Consider the following 24,390-nt stretch of genomic DNA (forward strand, 5'->3'; position numbering starts at 1 on the left):
TTGGATTCTTTCTCTATTAAGATCTTCAACATCTAAGTCATTGTCTTGGCATGATGTAGAAGATTTTGTATTACAATCAAGTGGTGGTTCATTTTCATCCCAAAGAAGGGGGGTGGAAGAAAAAATGTCCTCATCTTCTCGAGCAACAATATTCTAGGTAGAGTCTCTTCTTTAGACTCATCAATACTATCAGGACCTTACTCAAAGATGGGTTGTTTGTCAGTGTTGGAGAATCCCAAACTGGTCTTGTTCCTATATTTTTGTCCATTGGTATGACTCAAAGGTTATGCAAGAGTAAAAAAAATGTCACTTAGAGGTATGTGACCTAGATAAACTATCTTAGCAAGAAATTCACATCCCTTTCCATAATTTTTAGAAGAGATTGTAGTAGTAAGTGTGACCTCTTCGTAAACTTCTTCTCTATAGATCTATTCTCTGATAGCCCTATCTTTATCCTCGTCCTCTAAGGATACTAATTATTGGAAAAATGTTCCATATATAGTCATCATTGAAGTTAAAGGTTTCATGTCATTTTAAGGTTTACCATAGGAATGTGGAGAAATAAGAGTGGCAATAGAGTCTAACTAATACACTTCCATGTATTCAACATTTTTAGTTTCTTCTCACATTCAGCAAGTGTATTCTTGTTTTTCTTTAGCAACTCAATTATGTGGTACCAAAGATTCAGTAAGAGTAATGATAGACATCAAATTATCTCCAAGAATAGAGACTTTAGTACCATTGAACAAAAATTTGATGCATTGATGGTAGGTCAAAGGTGTTGCTTGTATGTCATAAATCCAAGACCTTCCTAGCAAAATGTTATAAGCAAGAGGGATGTCCAAGACTAAAAGACAACATCTTTTTCCAATGGTTTGACTTGAATAGGTAAAACCACAAAACCCTTAGATGATCCCTCTTCCTTGCCATATGTCTTAATGGTGATTTTTTTGCCTAGGGTCAATAGTGAATTCTAATAGACCCAACTATTTGATCAAAATGTATGTACAAATATTTAACCTTGTGCCTCCATCTATCAATACACATTTGACCTATGTTTTATATATTTGGAATTTGATATGAAAATTAAGGTTACATTGATGGCTTATTGAATAATCATCTTCTGTGGGATAGGTGAGCTAGTGAGTGGTAGAGATATGGTTGACCATAGTCTACAATTGATCAACATAGAGATCTTTAGGAATACTAGTTATGTTCAATGCTTTCTCTAGGATTTTCTTATGAGTGGATGGTATCTCTAGCAACTCAAATATGGAAATTTGAGTGGGTTTCCTTTGCAATTGGTCCACTAGGTTGTATCTTGACTTCAAAGAGGTGGACACAAGGCCATGGTTTGCTTTGAAATTTAATTCTTAGAGGAATTAGGACCCTTAAGGATGATCTTAGGTTGACTTCGAGTGACATCAAATTCTCAACTTGTGAAGGTGAATTGACACTTCTAAGGATGACCAAAGGTTTTTGTTCTTGTATGTTCTCATGTGATTGTGACTATGTAGAGGAGGGGCCAACACCCCTCAAGATAACTCTAGCTAGTTCATCAATATCTAAATCATAGTTGGTTCTATCACATTTAGGTCTAACCATATATATGCTCTCAAAAATAGGTTCAAGCATGTGTATGACATTGTCACTATTTGTGTAAGTATAGTTTACCTTGGCATCCCCATTTTTTTCTTAGATGATTATCCCTTTTCATACTTGGGTAGGGGTGTAGTGAAGACCATGTAATCATTATTAGTCATAAATCCATCGACTCCAACCTTCTTATTATCAATGGGGTCTTGGATGATATTTTTTAGTTTCATACAATTTTTCATCTTGTCAAGTATGTTTCTATGGAAATTATAATTTACCATCATTCCACCATTTGGGTTTAACATCAAGTTCATAGGACCTTAAAGTTTTTGGTAGTGTGATGATCTTATTAGCAACCAAGGTCTTTATCATAACCTCATATGAATCTCCCAAAGGTGTAAACTTGCATCTATGTTTTGATGTCCATCATGATTTACTTCTAGAATCATTGGATTTGTTGGAATAATTATTCTTGGAAATCTTTTTTTTTCTTGTTTCTTGAATACCAATAGTGAGGTTGAAAATAGGTTCCTTAGGTTTAAATGTACCCACAATACAATCATTCACCACATAATTATTTTTATTCCAAGGTTTCATTTTATCTTTATTTTGGTAGTTGGAATTCTTTTAGATTATGGTAAAAATAGGTTTTTAAGGGACCCCGAAACCCTTTAACACAAGCAAAAAAGATAAAGCATTAACAACCACTAGGTTTTACAAGGACCTAAAACCTACTTACAAATAGTATCAAAATCAGGTTTTACAGGGACCTGAAACCACATAAAATATCCAATAAAAGTACCCAAGTTTTACAAGGACTTGGAACCTAGTTTAAAGACCAAACAAAAGTGAGAAAATAGACCATTAACTGCAACCAACAAAAAGAACCAAAAGTTGGAACAAAAACTAAAGAATAAAACCCAAAGAGAGCTGTAGCTCTTTGATCATTTTAACAACCTCTCTTCCAATATTTGCAGTGTCTTGAATGGAATCAACAATAGAAGCCTCATGAGCCCACTTCCTAGAACTCTGCCTGGTTCTCTTGCTTGGATACCCTGGTGATATGATCTCTTCATTTGTGCATTTTCCAAGATTGGCAGAGTAGCGCAGATACTAGAAGTCACCTATTCCATTTTACTACCACTTTCCTTTATAAGCATTCAGAGGTTTTGTTCATAATCCTTGAGTTTGTTTGGGATGTTTTCTAGTTGGCTGATTTTGGCACAGTCAATATCCTAGTTTTGATGCACAATATCCATTTTCTTTTTCAGACCCATAATTTCATTATATATTCATGAATCAACTTCGAGAATGGAATCGACTTTTTTCTTAGCAGAGTATAAAAAGGAGAGCATAGATTCCCTCTACAGAGGATCAATCTTGTCCTCTTCCACAACCTCTCTAGTAGGAAAAGAAATCTTATCTGTCTGTTTCTCCTCCCTTATAGCGGCAGGGTCCTCATTTTTATTTGTTCCACAACCTCTCTAGTGGATGAAGCAATCTTAACAGTTTGATCCTCCTCCCTCATAGTAACAAGGTCCTCTTTAGCTTTTTCCATCTCTTCTTCACCAGCATCATTATCAGTCTGATTACCCTCATCACTAGTGTTACCCTATTCTATGTTATCTTCACTATTTTCTTCCTCATCCTCTTTCCCACTTGTTCTTTGCTCTTTGAGTATCCTTCTAGATTAGAACTAAATTCTCCAACATCCATGTTATCTACTTCCTTTGGAGTATCATCCTCTAGAGTATCATCCTATTTTCTTTCAGAATTTTCAGACTCAGTGTTTAGTTTCACCTTATCTTTTGGAGAATGTGAGGGTTTTTGTTCGAGAATCCTCTTCTTACCCTTAGTATTCTCTTCATTCTTCTTCTTTTTAGAATGAGAATCAGTAACAGAACCTTTATTTTTATCTAATGAAAGAGTGGAAATAATGGACTTTCTTTTACAGTAACCCTCAATTAGGAGAATTAAACCTTCATGTAAAATAGGACGCGACTCCTTCTTCCTATGAGCATGTAGACTTTGAAGCAAAGAAAATTGCAAATAGAAAGGAAACGAAAGTCTATCCTTGTGTCTAAAATGATTGAGAAAGACAAAATTAAATTTATGAAATTTTTTATTTCTACCATCCAAAATGAAATACTCACGAGTACAGGAGAGCACATCCCGCCAAATTTCCTTTATCTGCTCCACATCGTAGAAATCTCCACTTTTTTCCAGATTTTTCTCCTCAACATCCGTTTTAGGAAATTTTTTGAAAGCAAAATTTCAAATGCTAGTTTTTTTAGTGAACTTAATGCCTTCCATGGGTAAACCTGTGGTCTCCGCTATGAAATCCTCCGTCAATTTCATAATGACACCATGTAAAGAGACCTTGTCCTCAGTCCAATTTTTGTAAAAGGCCGTGGTGACATGCAATTTGAACCTATGAAGGCATTCCAAATAACTTTTCACCTTCCCTTTCTCTAAAATCTTCCAAACATCCTTCCTAGCCTTCCATTCATCACAATTTTGGGTTCTTATTTCCGTGGCTCACCTCCCATTTTCAAAGAATTGTAGAGAATGGCTAAAACTAGAGGCAAGCAAAAGCCAAAAGCAAACAAGTAAAATAGATACCAAATTTTCATCACATCACATAAAACATGTTTTAGAGATGATACGTGCAAATCTCACCTTGTAATCACATAAATGTACCTCCTCGAGGAAGAAACTCTGACAATCGTAGGCCCACTACCAAAAATCATTAAATTTCTAATCTTGGCATATCTCTCCCACCTTTGCATGAGTAACATCATAATTAATAAGGGCTTTAAGATCAACATGCTTATATAGCTCACCAATCCACATCATTTTATGACCCATCTGAACTACATAATTGGCAACCCAGTTAGCTACCCCATTAGCCTCATGATAAGTGTGGGATATTATAACTTTTTCAAATTTATTAATTAGAGATTTAATCTCCATGACCGTTGCCTCAATCAACTAAGTAATTGAATTTTTGTTATTGAGTGTGTTAATAATATTTAATGAGTCACCTTCCAACCATAGTTTAGGGTAACCCGAATCAGCTGCTAACTTCATAATGTATAGAGCAATAGTAGCTTCAGTAATGTGGCTATTAGAATTACCTATAGGAACTGCAATGGCATCAATGATATTGCCAGCATGATCTCTTAAGACCCCTCCATATCCTACTCTTCTCGGATTACCCTTTGCAGCACCATCAAAGTTCCCTTTAATCCATCCATTAGGGGGAGTTTTCCATCTAGAGGTTAATCTTGGGTTATCAGTATTCAAATTAGGACCTTGTGATCACAAAGGATTATCAATTTGAAAAGTTCGAACAGCTTTTCTTTGAGATTTGAAATCTTCCTTTATAGCTATAACAATATTTTGTCCAAGCACCCATCTTGGCAAATCTTTATTTCTAAAGATTCTATTGTCTCTTTCTTTCCAGATACCCCACCAAAGATGGGGAAGAGTTATTTTCCATAGCAGTTGAACATCAAGATCCCTAGAAGGACACTTCCAACTTTTAAAACAAAGTTCAACATTGTTTTGATGGACCCAAATTATATTCTAGTAGTTGAGAATCTCAGCCCAAACTTGTTGACTGTAAGAACAATTCAAGAACAAATGGTCTCTATCTTCAAATCCATTTTTATATAAGGTACATCTATTTACCACATTAATACCTCTTTTTTACAGATTATCCTAGGAGGATTTTATTTTGAAGCATGATCTTGTAAAAAATGTTTATTTTAGGTATGAGACCCTTAATCCAAGCTTGAGACCAAAAAGGATGATTACCCTTCTCCCTAGAAGTAAATAGAGTAGAAACTTTGAATTGACCAGTAGGATCAGCATTCCATATCATCTTATCCTCATAAGTAGGATGTAGAGAAAAAGCATTCAAACTTAATTGTATGTTATTGAAGCCTTGATCAATATCAGTCAAATTCACCCAAAAATTGTTATTCCAATAATGTCTCACAAAAATGCCATACCTTTGCTTACATATGTCAACTTGAGCAGTATCTTGAAAGTCTAACAGCAGATGATGATCCATTAACCAAACATCTTCCCAAAATCTCACCTTTTGCCCATTTCCAATTTTCCAAGAGTATTCTTTGTCCCCTGAACAACACCCCATATGGCAGATGGATGAAGGACATCAGGAGAAGAAAGGAAATTAGCTAGAGTATTAACATTAAAAAGATACTTATTTTTCCATATGATACTCCATTCATTGTCATCATGATAAGTTCTCCAACCTTGTTTAGCCAATAGAGCTCTATTCATACTTCTTATTGTCCTAATCCCCAGACCACCTTCTTTGATAGGCTTACATACTTGGTCATCAAAGGTAGTCTCTTTTTTTCCTCAGTCCCAGTCCATAAAAAATTCCTCTAAATTTTTTCAATAGTATCTGCAAATTTCACTAGAATTCTAAAAAGGCTCAAAGCATAAGTTGGTATACTTTGAAGACAAGCTTTGAGAAGAGTTAATTTACCTGCCTAACTTAAAAGATTTCCTTTCCATCCTGCCAACTTCTTATTGAATTTATTTATGAGTTCTTCCTAGAAGAAATTAGGGACTTTCAAACCTAAAGGTAGACCCAAATAGATTGAAGGGAAAGATCCAATAGAACACCCAAGGATATTAGCAATTTTATTCTGTCTAGGAATAGTGGTGTTAGTAAAAAAACATAGCACCTTTATTCCAATTAATCAATTGACCCGAGTCTGAAGAATACAAATTAGAGCTTGCTTCAAGTTTTTGGCTTCATTGACTTTAGATTTACCCATAAAAATTGTATCATCAACAAACTGACCATGAGAGCAAATAAGAGGTTGGGAAGAAGGCTGTAAACCTTTAATAACACCTTTTTGAACCAAATCCCCTATGTATCTCCCCAGACAATCAGCCATAATAACAAAAAGAATGGGGGATAAAGGATCTCCTTGTCTCAGACCATGGGAAGGATTGAAAAAATGAGAACTACCATTGACCAAGACAGCTATAGAAGAGGTTGAAGTCAACTGGTAAATAGTTCCAACAACCTTATGGTCAAGACCAAAAGCATATAAGATTTTAGATAGGAAATCCCATTCAACTCTATCATAGGCCTTAGCAATGTCCACTTTCATAATAAAACCTTGGTTATTGGAACATGACAAAGAATGAATATTCTCATGGGCTGAGATAACAAAGTCAAGAATTTGTCTACCTAGATCAAGCCATTTTTCTGATCAACAATGATTGAAGGAATCACCATAAGTAATCTAGAAGTAAGGACTTTGGAAATAATCTTATAGAAAGAATTACAGAGGCTGATTGGTCTAAACTGATCAGGAGAATCAGCTCCAATCTTCTTGGGAATCAGACAGAGGAATGTGGAATTGATTCCCTTAAGCATATGTTTTGCTCCATAAAATTCCTTCATAGCATCACAAACATCTTTTCCAACAAGTTTCCATAATTTCTTAAAGAAAAACATGGGAAAAAAATTCTCGACCAAGTGCTTTGTCTCCTCCTAGAGAACAAACAACTTAAAAAATTTCTTCATCTTTGGGATAGAGCTTAACAATTTATTTTGTTCCTTTGAAACCAAAGGTAGAATCACTCTGAGAAAATCAGCCTGGTGGTCCAGATTAATATTAGGATCAGTAGTCATTAAAGAAGAGAAAAAGGAAACCACTTCTTCCATAATGTCTTTATCCTTAGTAATCTTCAGATCTCCCTTTTTTAGGTGTGAAATGTGAGTTTTAGCTCTGTGCTTGAGGGTAGAGAGATGAAAGAATCTGGTATTTTTGTCACCTTCGCTCAACCATATCAATCTTGATCTTTGTCTCCAGTAGATTTCTTCTTTAGTAATGATGTCATGATATTGGGCCAACTTGTCATTTTCTTCTGTAATAAGGTCAGAATTGTATCCTTCCTTCTGAATTTTATACTAAATTTTTTGGATGTCTTCCTTGATAGTAGATTTATTCTCAAAAATATTACCAAAACAATTTTTGTTGCATATTTTAACTTCTTTTTTAACATTTTTGAGCTTGGAAGCTACTCTATAGAGAACAGTACCTTCAATTTCTATATTCCACCATTCAACCAGTTTGCTTTCAAACTGAGGATGTTGCAACCACATCTTTTCAAATCTAAAGGGAAATTTTTTCTTGAAGTTTATCTTTACAGCAGTAAAGATCAGAGGAAAGTGATCTAACCCAATCTTCTGATAGGCTTCCAACTTGCAAATAAAATCTTTTGTCTAGTCAAGAGAGATAAGAGCACTGTCAAACCGAGCTTGAATACATTCATCGCCAACTCTCTTGTTACTCCAAGCAAATTGGATGTCATGGAGGTCCATATCTATTAAAGCCTCCTTGTTGATGAAATCCATAAGGTCCAGTCTACCTTCCAATTGACTCACATTTCCTCCCTTTTTTTCATGGTCATAGAGAGGAACATTAAAATCACCCATAATAATCCATCGACCCAGATAATCCTTCTTTTTATATTGGAGAGAGTTCCCCAAACCTTTTTCCTAAGGTTCTTATTGTTGGGGGCATATATATTAACAATATACCATTCTTCCTTACGATCAATGCTAGTAATTTTGGCTACCATTAGATATTTACTAGCATTCGAAATGGTTCTCGAATAACAATTTTTCTTCCATAACATCAGAGTTCCCCCTGAAGCACCTTCTGAGCTACTAGCATTTATTGAGTAATTTTGAAAGGGTTTAATCTAATTAGCTTTCTCTTTATCCATCTTTGTTTCTTGCAATAAGTGAAAGTCTGGCTTTTGCTCTCTAACAAAATTCTTGACAACATCAAGCTTATGGATGCTATTCAACCCCCTAATATTCCAAGTTATAATTTTCATTAATGTTTTTTAGAGGTAAAATCTAGAATAGTTGCTTGTCTTCCATCAGCAATATTCTGCATACTCTCTAATTCTCTGGTTTTCTTAGAGGATCTTCTTCCAAGTTTATCTACGATACCAACATCTAGTTTCACCTTAGTTTGCTGATCCATTCTACTTCCATATTTTTTTGGGGTATGATCAATAGGTTTCACCTTAACTTGCTGATCCACTTTACTACTTCTAGTCTTTACCCCCCTAGAAACAGTATTGATCTTTTTTTCAGCCTTTTTCCTTTGATTAGGTTTATGCTTAGAATTTTTTCCTTCCTCCTTTGAAACTTCTAGGGAAATATCATTCCTAAAAAGAGAAATATCTTTACACTCAGTAATATCTATCTCCTCTAACAGATCTCCAGAGTTAGCCAGGATTTCCCCTTCCTCAAGAATCTCCTTCTCATCTAAATTTGCCCATCAATCTTCCATCCTTTGATAAATAACAATTTGTTTCGATAAATCTGCCAAGTCATCTATATTTTGTTCTGGACTTTTAGACTGAAACATGGATCCATTGTCACCTTTTCTAGAGTTCTCTTTCTTAGGTTGTAGCACAGGTTTATTCCCCGCAGATCTATTCCTTTCCTTTTGACTATCTTTATCAGTGGCTTCATCTTGATCTTTTGAAACCATGATCTCTTCCTTCTCTTTTAGGTGAGAAACTTTAGGTTTCCATACTTTCTTCTAAACTTTAGTCTTCTTCACTTCCTTTTCAGTTATTGAATGATTCTTATTTTTATTGGGACAATTTTTAACTAGATGACCCTATTTTTTACAGGCATAACAGAAATTTGGAAGATCTTCAAAAATGATTTCCTATGTTCTCTTTCCAAGCTTGGAAATTAATTCCACCTTTTATGGAAGATGATTTAGGTTTGCCACCTTAACATAGAGTCTGGCACTATGAAGTTTGGTTTTGGCAACCGTAGCATTATCCAAAGCCACCAGCTCCCCAAATGAGCTAGCAATACCTTTAAAAATATCTTCATGCCAAAATTCTAAAGGGAGGCCAAGGATTCTGGCTTAAATCAGGGTGGTTAAGAAAAAAGAGTCTAATAAATCCATATTAGGCTCCCATTTTTTGATAGTGAGAGAGCTTTTCCTAAATGACCACAGGCCTCCACAAAGAACCAAATTTATATCTTCCTTACAGTTAAAAATAAACAAGAAAAAGCCATTCGACATGGGAGCAATATCAACATCCCCTTTAATAACCCATGTCTATTTGACCATTTTCCTCAAAGAATCTAAATCTAGTCTAGCCCCTAAAAATTTTCCCACTAGGGTAAAATCCATGGAAGACATAGAATAATCAACTAAAGGATCTAGGATAAAGATTTGAAACTCACCTTTCTCCCAACAGGATTTAGCAATCACTGGCAAAAAGGAAGATTTACCATTAGGTTTTTTGCCAAAAAGAGAAGACCAAGTCCTTCGCTTTGGAAACCCTAACTTTGGCCCTTCAGAAAACTTTTCCTTATTGGTCTCATTAATAACCAAAGGGGTTATATTCTTCTCGAAAACTAGCCCGGACACATGAACTGCAGAAGGGGAATCCAAGAGAGGGTCTCGGACCCCACAACATGTGCCTGAATCACACATAAACTTGTCCAGATTAGCCAAAATGATACTTTCTATCCCATCATTCTTTGGCAGATTCTTCTCAATGCCCCCTCTAGGATCTATACCTCCTGCCAAATTCTCCCCAACTAGTTTCCAGCCTTCCTGCGAACCAGCTAATTCAAAAAAGGTGAGAGCGCCCATCTTGGTAGTTGGAATTGTTACTATTAGATTTATCATTGTTTAAAACAAGTTCCCCTTTTAATAGGTTGTTGTTAGAAAAGGGGAACTTGTTTTAAACAATGATTGTTACTCTTAGATTTATCATTGTTTAAAACAAGTTCCCCTTTTCTAATAGCAACCTATTAAATGTGAGATGCACAACCATAAGATCAAATTTGTGGAAGAGTTGTTTTCTTAGTTCATGGCATAGTTTGGGAATAAGGTAATCCACAAAAATGTCAATTCTCTCTCTTTTAGGATGTTGATGAGGAAAATGTGAGAGAACCTTCCTCCATCACTAAAAGAAAATAACAAAAGGTTCTCATGTTTATTGCTTAGTGTTTCAAAGATCAAGCATTGTAATAGGATGGTGAATGTTGTAGAAATATTATTCTATGAAACATAAAGCTAATTTTTCAAAAGACCTAAGAGATGGAGAATTTATAGTAAACCACTCCATTGATTGTCTACAAAGACTTCTTAGAAATAGCCTCATGAGATAAGTAGGTTCATCTAGGAATTCCATGCTTAAATCATAAAACTCCCTAATGTGATCACAAGGTTCCCCAATTCCATTTTATTTTTCATTTTTTGGAAGTTCAATTTCATGCAAAAAATGAGGCATGTATAGATTCTTATCAAAAGGAAGTGTGCATATAGTCTCAAGTGAGCATGTTATTTTAGGATTCTCTTTCTCCTTCTCCATTTAATTCATCATCTTCCTCACATCTTGCAGTTCTTGAATACAATCTCTAGGGGTGAAGGTTCCTCCTTTTGAATTATACCATCAATGTTGAAGTTATATAAAATATTTACTCCTTGAGAGGCCAAATGTAGAAAGTATTCAACTTTATTTTGTTCCAAAGTCTACTTCATGATCTTTTACAAATATCTATCTTGTTGAATTTGTAGGACTTCCTCTTCAATAATCTCAGGATCATAATCATTATCATGTTGAGACTCATGTGAGGCATGTCTAGTGCATGAAGATATTGGAGTGAATCATATCTATTGTGTGGTGATATTAGATGTTTCATTGGGGGTGAACCATTTTGGTGTAGGAGCATCTTGAGTTCTTTAGCGATCTTGCATCAACCAAAAATATTTCTAGTTGTTTGTATCAATTTGGTGTTTGAGGGACAATCCTTGTTGTTAACATTATTTATTTCTATGTATTTATTTAATAGATGTGGACCTATCTTGGATCATTCTCTTATTTTCACATAACTTAATTCTATATTTTTTATTAGGTAAAATAGGTTTTACAGGGATCCTAAAACCCAAAGTTTTACAGAAAAAAGAGCGAGATGAAATAGACTAAACAAAAAAAAAATTGCCTTAAAAGGTCAGAGACAAAAGAAGGCCCGAAGCCAAAGTACAAAGGCCAAAGACAAAAAATAAAAGCCAAGTGAATAGGCTAGTGTCCATCCATGTCCATGGCCTGCAGGGTTTATGTAGCATCATTGTCCTTCTGACTGGTCGCGCCCTCCTGAATCTTGGTAGGAGTGTTCATCTGGTTCCCCTGATTCACCTAGTCACTGGCCTCTTTCTGAAATTCAACCCAATTGAATCCTTGCTCTGTGTTCTACTCTGCATCCCTTTTAAGGCTAGTTGTAGTTAGATAGTCCCCCAGATTGACAATATTCGCATTCAAGGTGTGAAGGGTGTCCACTATCTATTTGGTGATAATCTGGTGGACAGAATCTAGCCTTTGGACCTTTTTCTCAAGCTGGGTGAGTCTGTCATCCTGATGGTCATTGGAGACCTGGTCTTTGTCTTTCTCCTGACTCCCCACCTGGTCTTTGCTTCCTCTAGCTTCCTGGTCCTTGTCAGAATCCTGGTTGTTGGGCTGGTTGCTCCTGTCCTTCAAAGCCTCAATTTCTTGAAAAAGCCACTTGATGGAGCAAAAGTTGTCAATCAGGTTGTTCTTTGCATTGTTCAAGAAGTTGAAGCCAGTTTCCTGCACATTGTCAGAGATGACCAAAAGAGCCAGGTCAATGAGCTCGTCGTAGTGGGTACTTTTGTCAAGGTCCTCCAGCACTTGGATTTTAGCAGGTTCTCTAACAATACCCAAACTGACCTTGTCCCCATAGAAGTTACTCCAGGCCCTCCTCTTGTTCTTTCTAATTACCTCCCCCCCCTTTTCCAACCATGATTTCAATCATCTCCTCCAGGGGCGAAATGGGAACCTTGTGAGGTGAATTAGGTAGGGTGGGGCCGGGGGGTACATCAATAGGGTCACTGGGATGATCCCGGGGCAGGGCTTGGTTCACTTTTCTTTTCTTGGGGTTAACCTTGGGGTCCTTAGGGGTCACCAAATCCTTGTCATTTTCTCTCCCCTTCTCTTCTTCCATCTCACTTTCCTTCCTCGTCTCTGAGTCCTCCTCCTCAAACTCTATATCAGACTCCACATCATCATCACTAGCCTCTTTCACGTCCTTAGGATGAGGAGAGGGGGGATAGGGGGAAGACATATGGGGCTCTTCTTGCTAGGGATGCGGGGATCATGGGTAACAGGGATAGCTTTGCTCGAGGTGTCAATTTTCTCTAATTTCACTACAAGCTCATCCCCAGAATCAGAACTGGCAATGTCCTCCGAGGCACTACCCAAATCCCCAATGGTTTTACCTCTAGTTTGGGTTTTCAACAACTCATAAATCAGAAGCAGGGGACCCTCATGGAGGGCAAGATTTTTGACAGGGCATTTCTTGAAACCCTCTATATTCTTGGCCATGGAAAATGATGGGTCTTGATTCTATCAAACCTGGGGTCAAGAGTGACATATTCAATGATAATCCTGAGAACGTACCTCCAGAATTTTTTGATGTAGTCAATGTCGTAGTAGGTGTCAATCTTGACCAATTTTATTTTCTCCTTATCATCCTTGACAAAGTCGTTGACAGCATTGGCAGACATCTTCTTGTCCCCGTAGAAGTTCAAGCCATCCTGAGAAAAGCCAGTCACCTCCGCAATAAGACCCTCAGTGATTTGGTGGGAAACACCATCAATTTTGACCCTGCCATTTTGCCAGGAATCAACCATGGTTTTAGTAACCTCCGCATCAAATCCATGAAGCTTCTCTATGAATTTGCTTATACCTCCCTTCTGAAGCTTTCTCCAAACTTTCTTCTTCTCTTTCCATCTCTCCACTTCGCCCCATGGCTCTCTTCTGATCCTTTCACCCACCATTGCAGTTTTCAGCTCAACTAACCCTAAACCACTAGCAGTATTGCCAAGTTCAAAGTAGCAAAAGGTGCTGAGAGAGAAAATAATTTCGTGTGTGTTTATGGGTATATTTATGGCTTCCTTCAGCTCGTGTCTTCCATACACGTGATTATGGAGCAGAGAGGGTTCCGCATAACTCCAAATAATTTCCTTTTTGAAGTATGATTTTACAAATCCTAACATCATTAAAAGGATGTTACGTTGGAGTCGTGGATTTTCTCCTTTTGGATTAGCTCAGTCACTGCCACCGAAAAGTCATTGTTGCTTCACCACGTCATCACCGAGTTGCTAGCAACCGCTTCGTTGGCGAACTAGTTAGCGACCATGTTTGCTTCACGATAAACGTGGCTGACGTGGTAGTTTTTAAATTTCCTTAAGCCTAATTTTAGGTCCTCAATAATGCTTTCAATGGTCCAGGAGGGTTTTGTGACTCATAAAATGTAGTTTATTATATTTAAGGAGTCACCTTCAAGCCACAGCTGCTCAATCCCTAAGGCCAGGGCCAACTTAACGATGAACCTAGCAGCACTGGCTTCAGTTAGATGATTGATTTGGTGGCCAATAGGGGAAGATATAGTAGCAATGCCACCTCCTAAACTATTTCTTATGATACCTCTACATCCAACTAGACCTGGATTCCCCTTGGCCGCCTCATCAAAGTTGGCTTTATGCCAGTTCTCAGGAGGAAAAGACCAAGTAGCCTCCTATATTCTTTTGATCCTGTCTTCTTTCCTAGTTGTATTGTTCCCTCCAACCTTTATGTCTCCTTCTCTGGTTATGGCATAGTTCTCTGTCATAAGGTTTTTAGTTTTCTCAACTATTATAACCTTAGGGGCTTCTTTGTCTCTAAAAATTTTGTTGTTGCGCTCCTTCTAGATTCCCCAGCAGAAGTGAGAGAGGACCCAAGAGCTCAATAACTGAGAATTCAAACCTTGGTGGTGGCTTCTCCACTGACTAAAGAAATCTTGGATGCAAGCTAGAGGGCACCAGTTGAAGTCTAGGTTAGTAGTTAGATGGCTCCATACCCTGGAGGAGAAGGGGCAGTGGATGAATAGATGATTAATTGTTTCCAGATCTTGCTTATAGAGGCAGCATCTATTAGGTAAGATTTGGCCTCTCTTGGCTAAATTATCCTAGGTAAGGATTTTATCTTGAAGGAGGAGCCAGAAGAAAATGTTTATCTTAGGTGTAAGCCCAGGGATCCAGGCTTTGGCCCATATAGGTTTCTCCTCTTTACTCACAAGAGATAGATAGTCGGTGGCCACAGAGTATAGGCCCCCTGAAGAATCTCCCCAAACTAAAGAGATAACTTAATTCTATGTTTCTAAAGATTTATCGTTCTCTTTTCTCAAAGCATGCTCATTTTCTTGCATTTTGAATAGTGTATGGTTATTTACTTCTATAAGGTTTTTTTGATTTCAAGGCTTTCCATGGCCTTGTGGATTTCATCTTGGATTCCATGTGGACCTATCTTGATGCCCACAATTTTTAGTTTTCTTATTTGTATGTTCGTTGATTTCCCCTTTAGGGAAGGACCTATATTTTGTAATAAATGTATCTATTAGTTCAACTTGTGGTCTTGATCACTATATATTTGAGACCTAGGATTATAGTAGAAAAGGATTAGATTGGTAAGATAAAAAAAGGATATATTTTGCCTCTATAAGCCTAATATTCTAAGATCATCATATATAATTCCATTGTATATGGATGTAACTAGTTAGGCATTATGCCTAGTACATTGTAAAGAAATTGTATTAATATATTTTCATTGGAATCATTATAAATAGTTATTTCTTTCTTAATTGTGTTGACTTCTTTGTATAACTCTAGTAAGGTGTGTTAGATAATTGAGAAGGGGGTGAATCAATTATCCTCGTGACCTCTCAAACAATTCACCACACTTATAAGAACTCTAATTTATTAATAAATGAACTCATTAATCATAGTACAAATTAATCTTTCTTATGTATCAAATAGATTGCACTTGTAGTACTAAATATCAAAAACATTAACTGATTTACAGAAATACTAACAATATCAACATGTGAAAGTAGATAACATATAGAACATCCATACATAGATTGATACCATGATTTTTAACATGGAAACTTGATTACAGTAAAACACACCTAGGACTAACACTCAAAATACTTTCACTCTTCTACAGTGAGCTCTGTTAAGAGCCATCCCTATTAAAGGTTACAAACACACTACTAGGTGTGACCCTAATATGATATTTTCACCAAAGATAATCTAGACCTTAACACCCTTTAATGATCAATCTATCTAAAGGATTTACAAACATTCAATGGAATGTCACCTTATAATAATTTACAAATAAAAAGATTGTAAAGTCCACTCGGTTAGGAGATTTAATGTTATAATGGTTAGAGAGTAATAGTTAAATGATATGATAAAAATGTAACTTACTTTACTTGTTGACATCTCCATTCTACTCAATATCTTTGCTCACTAATTGGCCATCACATCAACTCTTCAACACACTTCAACTTCACACTTTGATCTTCTCAGTAGGATCTTCTCTAGCTCATTTGCAACCACTTTACAATCAACTCAACTAGTAGCATTTGCATCCTTGTCTCTTCCTTATATAGATATATTTTTGTTTCTTTGTCTCATGAATTAGGGTTCCTATGAATTAATCTCCTCCACATTATCTCAGGTCACTGTATCTATGCCAAATTTTGGATCTTGTCAACCATATCTCCTCCTTGGAACTTGTACCTTTTCTTGAATCTCAAAACACTTGTCAAATATTCACCATCGGATCATTCTTGAATTTCTCTAGTTGTGGATCTTTCTAACATACTTCATCCTTATCTTGAAATCTTCTAGAATAGTCTCGATCTTCACTTTACGTCATCCCTTAACCAATATTTCACAAATTGTTCTTCATTACCAAATGGTGTTCTTTCATTGACTTTATTCATACTTGGTTAATAGTACACTCAATTAACGGTTGTCTTTCTCAATCAATACTGTCCTTGCTTATTTCACCTTTCATCCTCTTTATTTACAAACTACCATCTCTAGCTCAGTGTACCTTATCTTTTTACTCTCCAACTTCATTCCTTATCATACTAACCAAACTAACTTACTAGTACATGATCTTAACACTTCATGAAATCATTTAAAATAATAAATTGGCATTATACTATCGTAGACTAATTCATCAACTCCCCAATTAAGTTAACATACTCAACACAACTTCTTCATTGTATCTTCATACTTTGTCTTCAACCTCCTTATCCAACATCACATAATTTAGATGATTGCAACTTATATGAAATAGTACAGTCAAATAGCTTGACATCAATGACAATATAACAACTGATATGACTCTTCTACATATACTTTTCATCTCATTTCTAGCCTTGGTTTTCATCGGCTTTACTTTTGTCCAACAATCTCCCCCTTTGGCATTGATAGAAACACATTATGAAACATACCAACCAATACCAAATATTATAATTTGTTCAACAATAATTTATTTATGTTCATCAATTTCTCTGCTCTATTCGCAACTTGTATCTTGATCAATTTTTCATACACTCTCCTTAGGGTATATTTTATTCAGTGTTGATATCTTTCTTCTTCATTTCTTTCTCAACAAAAATCTTCATAAGTAACTTTCTGTCTCCCTTTCATTCATACTCTCCCCCTTTGTGTGTACACATATTCACTTCCATACTCAATCTCTTTGTGCATACATTCCCCCTTTGACAACAATGCCAAAGGTAATGATAAGATTGTTAGAAACCTATAAACCTTGTACTTAAACCTTGTAACTTTTATGCACTTATCACTCCTATTTCATTATATCACCTTCACAACTTAAGGATATCCTAAAGAGTGAACTCCTATATCAACTCCAAATATATATTCTAATAAACTATTAATTTATGCAATCTTTCATATTTACTTAGTGAACATTGGATAGGGGAAGGATCCCTAGTTTACCTCTTAGATAATCAAATTCATCCTTAGGTAATGGCTTAGTAAATATATCATCTATCTTCTCCTTTGACTTCACATATTCCAATCTAACTTTTTTTTCCTAAACTTTCTCTCTCAAATAATGATATTTGATAGATATATACTTTTTCTTTGCATGCATCACCAGATACTTTGAAATTTTTATTTCACTTGTATTGCCGCAGTAGATTTTCATAGGATCAGTCACTTCGTCTTGCATTCCTTCCAATAATTATTTGATCCACACAATATAAGATAAATTAATAGTGGTAGCTACTTATTCAACTTCAAAATTGACTATAAGGTAAAACTTTGTTACTTACTTATCCATGTCACAAGCCTTTCTCTTAAAAAGAAAGGTCTACCACTGATACTCTTTATGTCATCAACATTTCCATCCCAATCTACATCAATATAAACTTTCAACTTAAAGTCTCCATATTTATTGTACCATAAACCACAATCTTTGGTTCCTTCTAGATATCTAAATATTCTCTTCATAGCAATCATGTGTGTATCCTTAGGATTAGAACAAAATCTTGCAATAATTCCTATAGCATGAGAAATATCTGGTCTGCTATGAACAACATATTGTAATTTTCTAATCATAGATCTATATAATGTTTGATTTAGCTCAATGGTCTCACCTTCCTTTGATAGTTTACACCCTGAGATCATCGACATGCCAACTGATCTTGCCTCTTCATGTGAAATTCCTTCAAGATCTCTTTCATATACTTGGAGTAATTTATGTAAATTCTATCCTTCGCTTGTTGAACTTGCAATCCAAAAAAGAGTTTAATCTCTCCAAACATTGACATCTTAAACTCTTTCCTCATTTCATTAGTAAATGTTCTACACATCAGTTCAAGTCCTCCAAATATAATGTCACCAAAAAATATTTCAGTAATCAAGATCTTGTCATCAAATTCACTTTTTAGGTATAGATTACTATTCTCACTTGTTATAACAAAATCAATCTTCACCAAATAAGAATGTAATCTCTCAGACCATGCTCAGGGTTTCTTCTTCATTCCATATAGTGTCTTCTAGAGCTTACATGTCATGTTCCTCTAATCAAGATTGAAAAAACCTTTTGGTTGTTCAATGTAGACTTCCTCTTCTAATATCTCATTTAAAAAGAAGACTTTACATCCATCTAAAAACTTTGAATCCCTTGAAAGAAAAATATGCAAGTAATATCCTCCTAGTCTAGAAATAGGGGAAAATATTTCTCCATAATCGATATCTTCTTCTTATGCATAACCCTTGCAAAGTAGTATATCCTTTTTCTTTATAACTTCTCCATTTTTATTCAACTTATTTCTAAATATCCACTTATTACCAATCACATTATTATCTTTGGGTCTTGATACAAATGTTCATGTATTGTTCTTCTCTATTTTCTCAATCTCCTTATTCATAGAATTAATCCAATCATCATTCTCCAATGCATCCTTAACTATTCTAAGCTCATATTTACAAATCAAATATGTGTTGTCTCTTAACTTACTTATTATCATCACTCCAGCATCTTTGTCTTTGATGATTTGGTTTGGTGAATGGTTCCTTCTAACATCTTTTTCTAGTACATACTTGATTCTCTATGGCTTTGCATTTTCTCAAGTTAGTGCATGCTCAACATGTTAATCATTATCAGGTTGTGATATTTCTATCATGATTTAACTATTTAGTTTTCAAGTCAAACACATTGACCCATATTTGTTGTTTCTTGGTGACTTATGATTATTTTTCAAGTAGTTTACTTGGTAAAGTATCAAGAACCCCTTCTTGTACATAAATAAACCTATTAAATCTTCAAGTAATTTCTTTCTTTCTTCATCATTCTATTATGTAAACTCATCAATTATCACATTTGCACTTTCAATCAATTTGTTAGTAGCCTTGTCCAAACATTTATATGCCTTTCTCCTAGTGGAATAACCTAGAAAAATGTCATCATCAATTTTTTAATTAAATTTTCCATTTCTACAATCATTCAAAAAAGAACACCTACTTCCAAATACTTTGAAATAACTCACATTTGGTGTATGTCCATACTAGAGTTCATAAGGTGTCTTTTTTTACCTTTCTTCAAATGTACTTAGTTTAGTGTATATACTACAGTACTAATGGCCTCTCTCACATAGATCTATGTAATCTCCTTCTCAATCAACAATATTCTGACACAATCAACAATGGATCTATTTATCGTTTCATCAATTTCATTCTTCTCTAGTGTCCTCGATATTAAAAAATATCTATTGACATATGGTAAATTCATCAGACATAATTTACCTCCTCTGTCAGATCTCAAACAATTTAATTACTTGTCAATTTCCTTCTCAACTCTTCCCTTCTACCATTTGAATTTTGAAAAGTATCAAGTTTTTCTTTCAAAAATGTAGCAAACATCATCATTGAGAAATCATTAACAAATAAGATAAAATATATATTACCAAAGTGGCTTTGAACTTTCATTGGACCACATAGATCAGTATGAACTAATCCAAAAACATCACTAGATGAGTAAGACTTACTTTTGAAATTTGACTTGGTCATTTTTCCAATATGACATTTTTTACACATCACTTTATCAAGTTTAGATAAGCTCAATAAAATTCTCACTATTTTTTTTCTTTCTACTTTCTTTTGGCTTTAATGATTATGTTATTAAGTTAATTTTGCAGATGATCTCCACTACTTCTCTTATTTTTTTACTCAATGGGAGTTCCACTAATTTTTTAAACCATCTAGGGGGTTGAAATAGGGTGATCCTATTTCTCATATTCTCTTTAATATCATGGTTGATAGCCTAGGTAGGTATATTGGGAAGCTACTTTTAAGAGGGGAAATTCAAGGTTTGAGACCTTCTTCTCATCCTCTTATCTACTTTCATGAAAAATTTGTGGATGATACTATTTTTTTAGGTAAATTTGATGTTAGGGAGGCAAGAAGTCTTAAAAAGGCTCTCAATCTTTATTATTCTATCTCTGGGTAATTGATAAATTGGGATGAGAGTTCTCTCTTTTTTATTAACACTCCTAAATGTAGATAGAGGAAAATTGATAATATTCTTGGATGCTCTATAGGATCTTTTCCATGCTCTTATCTAGGTCTCTCTTTGGGGCTTAGTCCTTTGGATACCTTTTGGGAGGATCTAGTTAAGAAATCTATAAGAAATTAGCTAGATGGAAAGGTAATATGTTGAGTCAAGTAGGTAAAGTCACTCTTCTTAAAGCTTGCCTTCAAAGTCTCCCTACTTATGCTCTAAGCCTCTTTAGGATTCCAACTAAATTTGTAGGTGCTATTGATAAAATTCAAAGAAACTTTTTACAGTCTAGAACTAAGGATAAGAAGGGAATGGCTCTGATTTCTTGGGAAAAGATATGTAAACCTAAGTTGGATGGTGGTTTGGGTATTAGATCTATTAGAAGTATGAATAAATCTTTATTGGAAAAATAAGGGTAGAGAGTGTATCAAGATGATAAGGAATGGAGCTCTATTTGGAAACATAAGTATCTTTATAATGCTCCAACTATTCCTAATTTTTTATCCTACCCTATTATACCTAATTCTTATGCTATTTGGAGTTTGGTCCAAACATATATTGAATAAAGATTGTAAATAGAAAGTTGGTAATGGATGTAAAGTGAGATTCTAGGATGATGAATGGCTTTTGGATCACCCTTTAGTTGATGATTTTGTGGATATGAAATCTATAGATTTTTGTAAACAAGTTTATGGTGAATTTGTGGAGAATTATTGGTCTAGTAGTGGTTGGGTAAACATTTCTAAGATCAATCAAGACTTCTCTAGTATCTAGATTGCCCTAAATGCTTGTAGCCTTTATCCACATCAAGAGGACCTTATGGTGTGGGGGATTGATCTTGGAGGCTACTTCAAGGTCTCTTATATGTTTAGATCTGATGATAAGGTCAATTCTCCAATGTGGGCTAGAGCTTGGATCAAAGGTCGTATTCCTAAAATCAATATCTTTTTCTAGACTATGCTTCAAAATAAAATTTTAACACTAGATACTCTACAAAAAAGAGGGGTTTATGTGGTTAACAGATGATGTCTTTGCAAGATGGATTTGGAAGATAGTAATCACCTTCTTTTGAATTGTAAATTTAGCTAGAATATTTGGGGTTATCTCCTTCAATATTGGAACATCTCATGGGTTCAGCATTATAGCATTGATTATTGCTTTCAGAGTTGGATATGCCCTCTAAGGATGTTGAAATTGGTTTCCTTTGGAAGATTTCTCTTCTCCATATTTGTTGGGGTGTTTGGAAAGAGAGGAACTATAGAATTTTTAGAAATAAGGAAACTCCAAATTGGGTATTGGGTCAAAATATTATTAGAGCTATTAAAGAGAATTTTAAATCTCAAAACAATTTTTTTGATGATATCCAAATAAGAAATCCTATGAATGGTAAATGTACTAAAACTAAATAGGATGACTAGAGAAAATATGTGAAATGGAAATCTCCCCCTTTGGTTTGGGTTAAAGCTAATTTTGATGGTTTAGCTAAAAGGAATCCTGGAAAAGTGGGGTGTGGTGGAGTTTTGAGAGACCACTATAGTATAGTAGTGGATGCTATTGCTATACCTATAGGTCATTCTACTAGTCATAAAGATGAGGCTATGACAGCTTTGTACACTGTGAGGCTGGTTGTAGATTCTAGATATCAGAATTTATGGTTGGAAGGGGATTCTCTTAATATTGTCAATATGTTGAATAATAGGAGTACAATCACTTGGAGTCTCAAGGGATGCATTATGGAAATTAAACATCTTATTAAAAAAATTGATAATGTTATTATTACTCATATTTTCCATGAAGGTAACAAAGCTACTGACTAGATAGTGAATAAATCAGTTAACGAGGAAGCTAAGATGACATGGTACGATAACCTTAGTAAGGAGTGTGAGCTAAGGGCAATTACTAATAATTATATGACAAATACTATTGAAGGAAAGATTATTTAAGAATGAGAAATTTATGAGAAGTGATGACTTTATGGTGGATTATTTGCATATCCCAAGGAGGTACCATTGTGCCATCATGAAAACTACTTGGCACACTTTAAAAGTAAAGAGTTTTTTGGAGATTAAAAATACCTTGTAGTTTATTTTTGTTACTGTTTCTCAAAAAATTTGTAGGTGCAGAGAAAATTACAAGATGGGTGGTGAGCTGAGGAAACAAGAGCCAACTACATACAAGGAGTAGAAGGTGAATTCTACTATCTGGAATATTCTCAAAAAAGAAAAAGTGATAGCGTATATCAAGAAACTACGTGGTTACAAGCCCCATATCACTAAGTATTTTTCCAAGAACTAAATTGATGATAGGGTTACAATGCATGTTTTTATAGTTAAATTATCTGAGGAATTTCTTGTTGAGATAACAAGTCTTCTAATGGGAGGCTAAAATTTAGTAAGGAGACTAGCATTTCGAATGCATCTTTCAAGAAATTTTTGAAAAATGATGAAGAGAAGAGAAGGCTTATCAATATTGGATATTTCTATGACTTGGGCCAAATCAAGGTAATATGGCAAGATTTATTATCCTACATTTGTGAATACTTGATTCTAAATGGAAGATCTAAGAGGGTACACAAATTTCATTTTGTGTCTTTAAATCACTTTTGATATAAGGATAGGTTGTCTTTCCTTTTTATTTGAAGTTCTCTCTACTTCATAGTCTCCAAGCCCATAGGAAGAAGAAGTATAGACCTATGCTCCATGAGGGGTTAATCTTATTAATTAAAAATTTCTATAAAAACAATATTGTCAAACCCTCTCACATTGTAGAGAAGAAGCGTAAATCACTTGGTAGTGACCCTCATCAAAATGCTAAGAAAATTAAGGTTAAAATAGAGGAGGGATATAGTGATAGTAAGGGCTCCAAGAAGGGTAACAAAAGGGAGAAAAAGAAAAAAAAATGTGGAGGAAATTGTGGAGTCTAAAAATACTATTGAAGATGATGATAAAATGGAAATGGGAGACCTCAGCTCTATTATGGATGGGTACTCTAGTAGCAGAGACATTTATGCAGGTAAGTATGATCTAGAAAGTAGTAAATAAAGGAAAATGAAATCTAATTTTGTTTCTAAAGCTTCAAGGAAAAACAAGTTGATCCAAAGTGTTCACCTTACACCCATAAAAAGGGATTCTACTAAGTTTAAAAGCCTAATGGACACGAAAACTAAAAAGAATGATGATGGTAATGTTCTTATCATGAAAGAGATTTGCCTAATTAAGGAGAGTCATGAGGAGATTATGGAGTAGCAGGGCTTAACTCCTGAGAACCAATTCCATATCAAGGAAAACCACAAAACTAATAATGACTAGGAATAAGTCTAATGAAGGGTGTAGGGATGACACTAATCAAGTGAATTTGTCTTTCCTTCATAAAGCCAAGCTAAAATGTGATGCTTCCCTTCAAGGTGACTCATAGCCCTATAATAAAATTATGGTGCTAAAGAAAAAAGTGAGTGATATGTAGAAAGATCCAGATCATGAAAGAATCATGAGAGCCCAACTAGAAAGACAAGTTATAAATATACCAGAGAAACTCAAGGAGTATGAAATGGAACTCTGACAATTGATCAAAGATAGTGGGTAGAAAATGGAGTTAGTTACTTCCATCTTATGTGTTGCTCTAGGGAAGAAAAGTAATGAGGAGATTATGTCTCTAGATGTAGTTGTGGTAAAGATTCTAGGTGGTACAAGTAAGAGAATGAGGCAAAAGAAAGCTTCTAAGGTTCCTGGGACTGCAATGGAAGACATTATGTAGAGCACTATAGAGGCGGGCAAGGAGTTAGCGAAGGTAATCAAAGAGCTT

Source organism: Cupressus sempervirens, chromosome 6 (genome assembly GCF_028749045.1).
Source record: "Cupressus sempervirens isolate cs-2001-9-10 chromosome 6, ASM2874904v1, whole genome shotgun sequence".
NCBI lineage: Eukaryota > Viridiplantae > Streptophyta > Pinopsida > Cupressales > Cupressaceae > Cupressus > Cupressus sempervirens.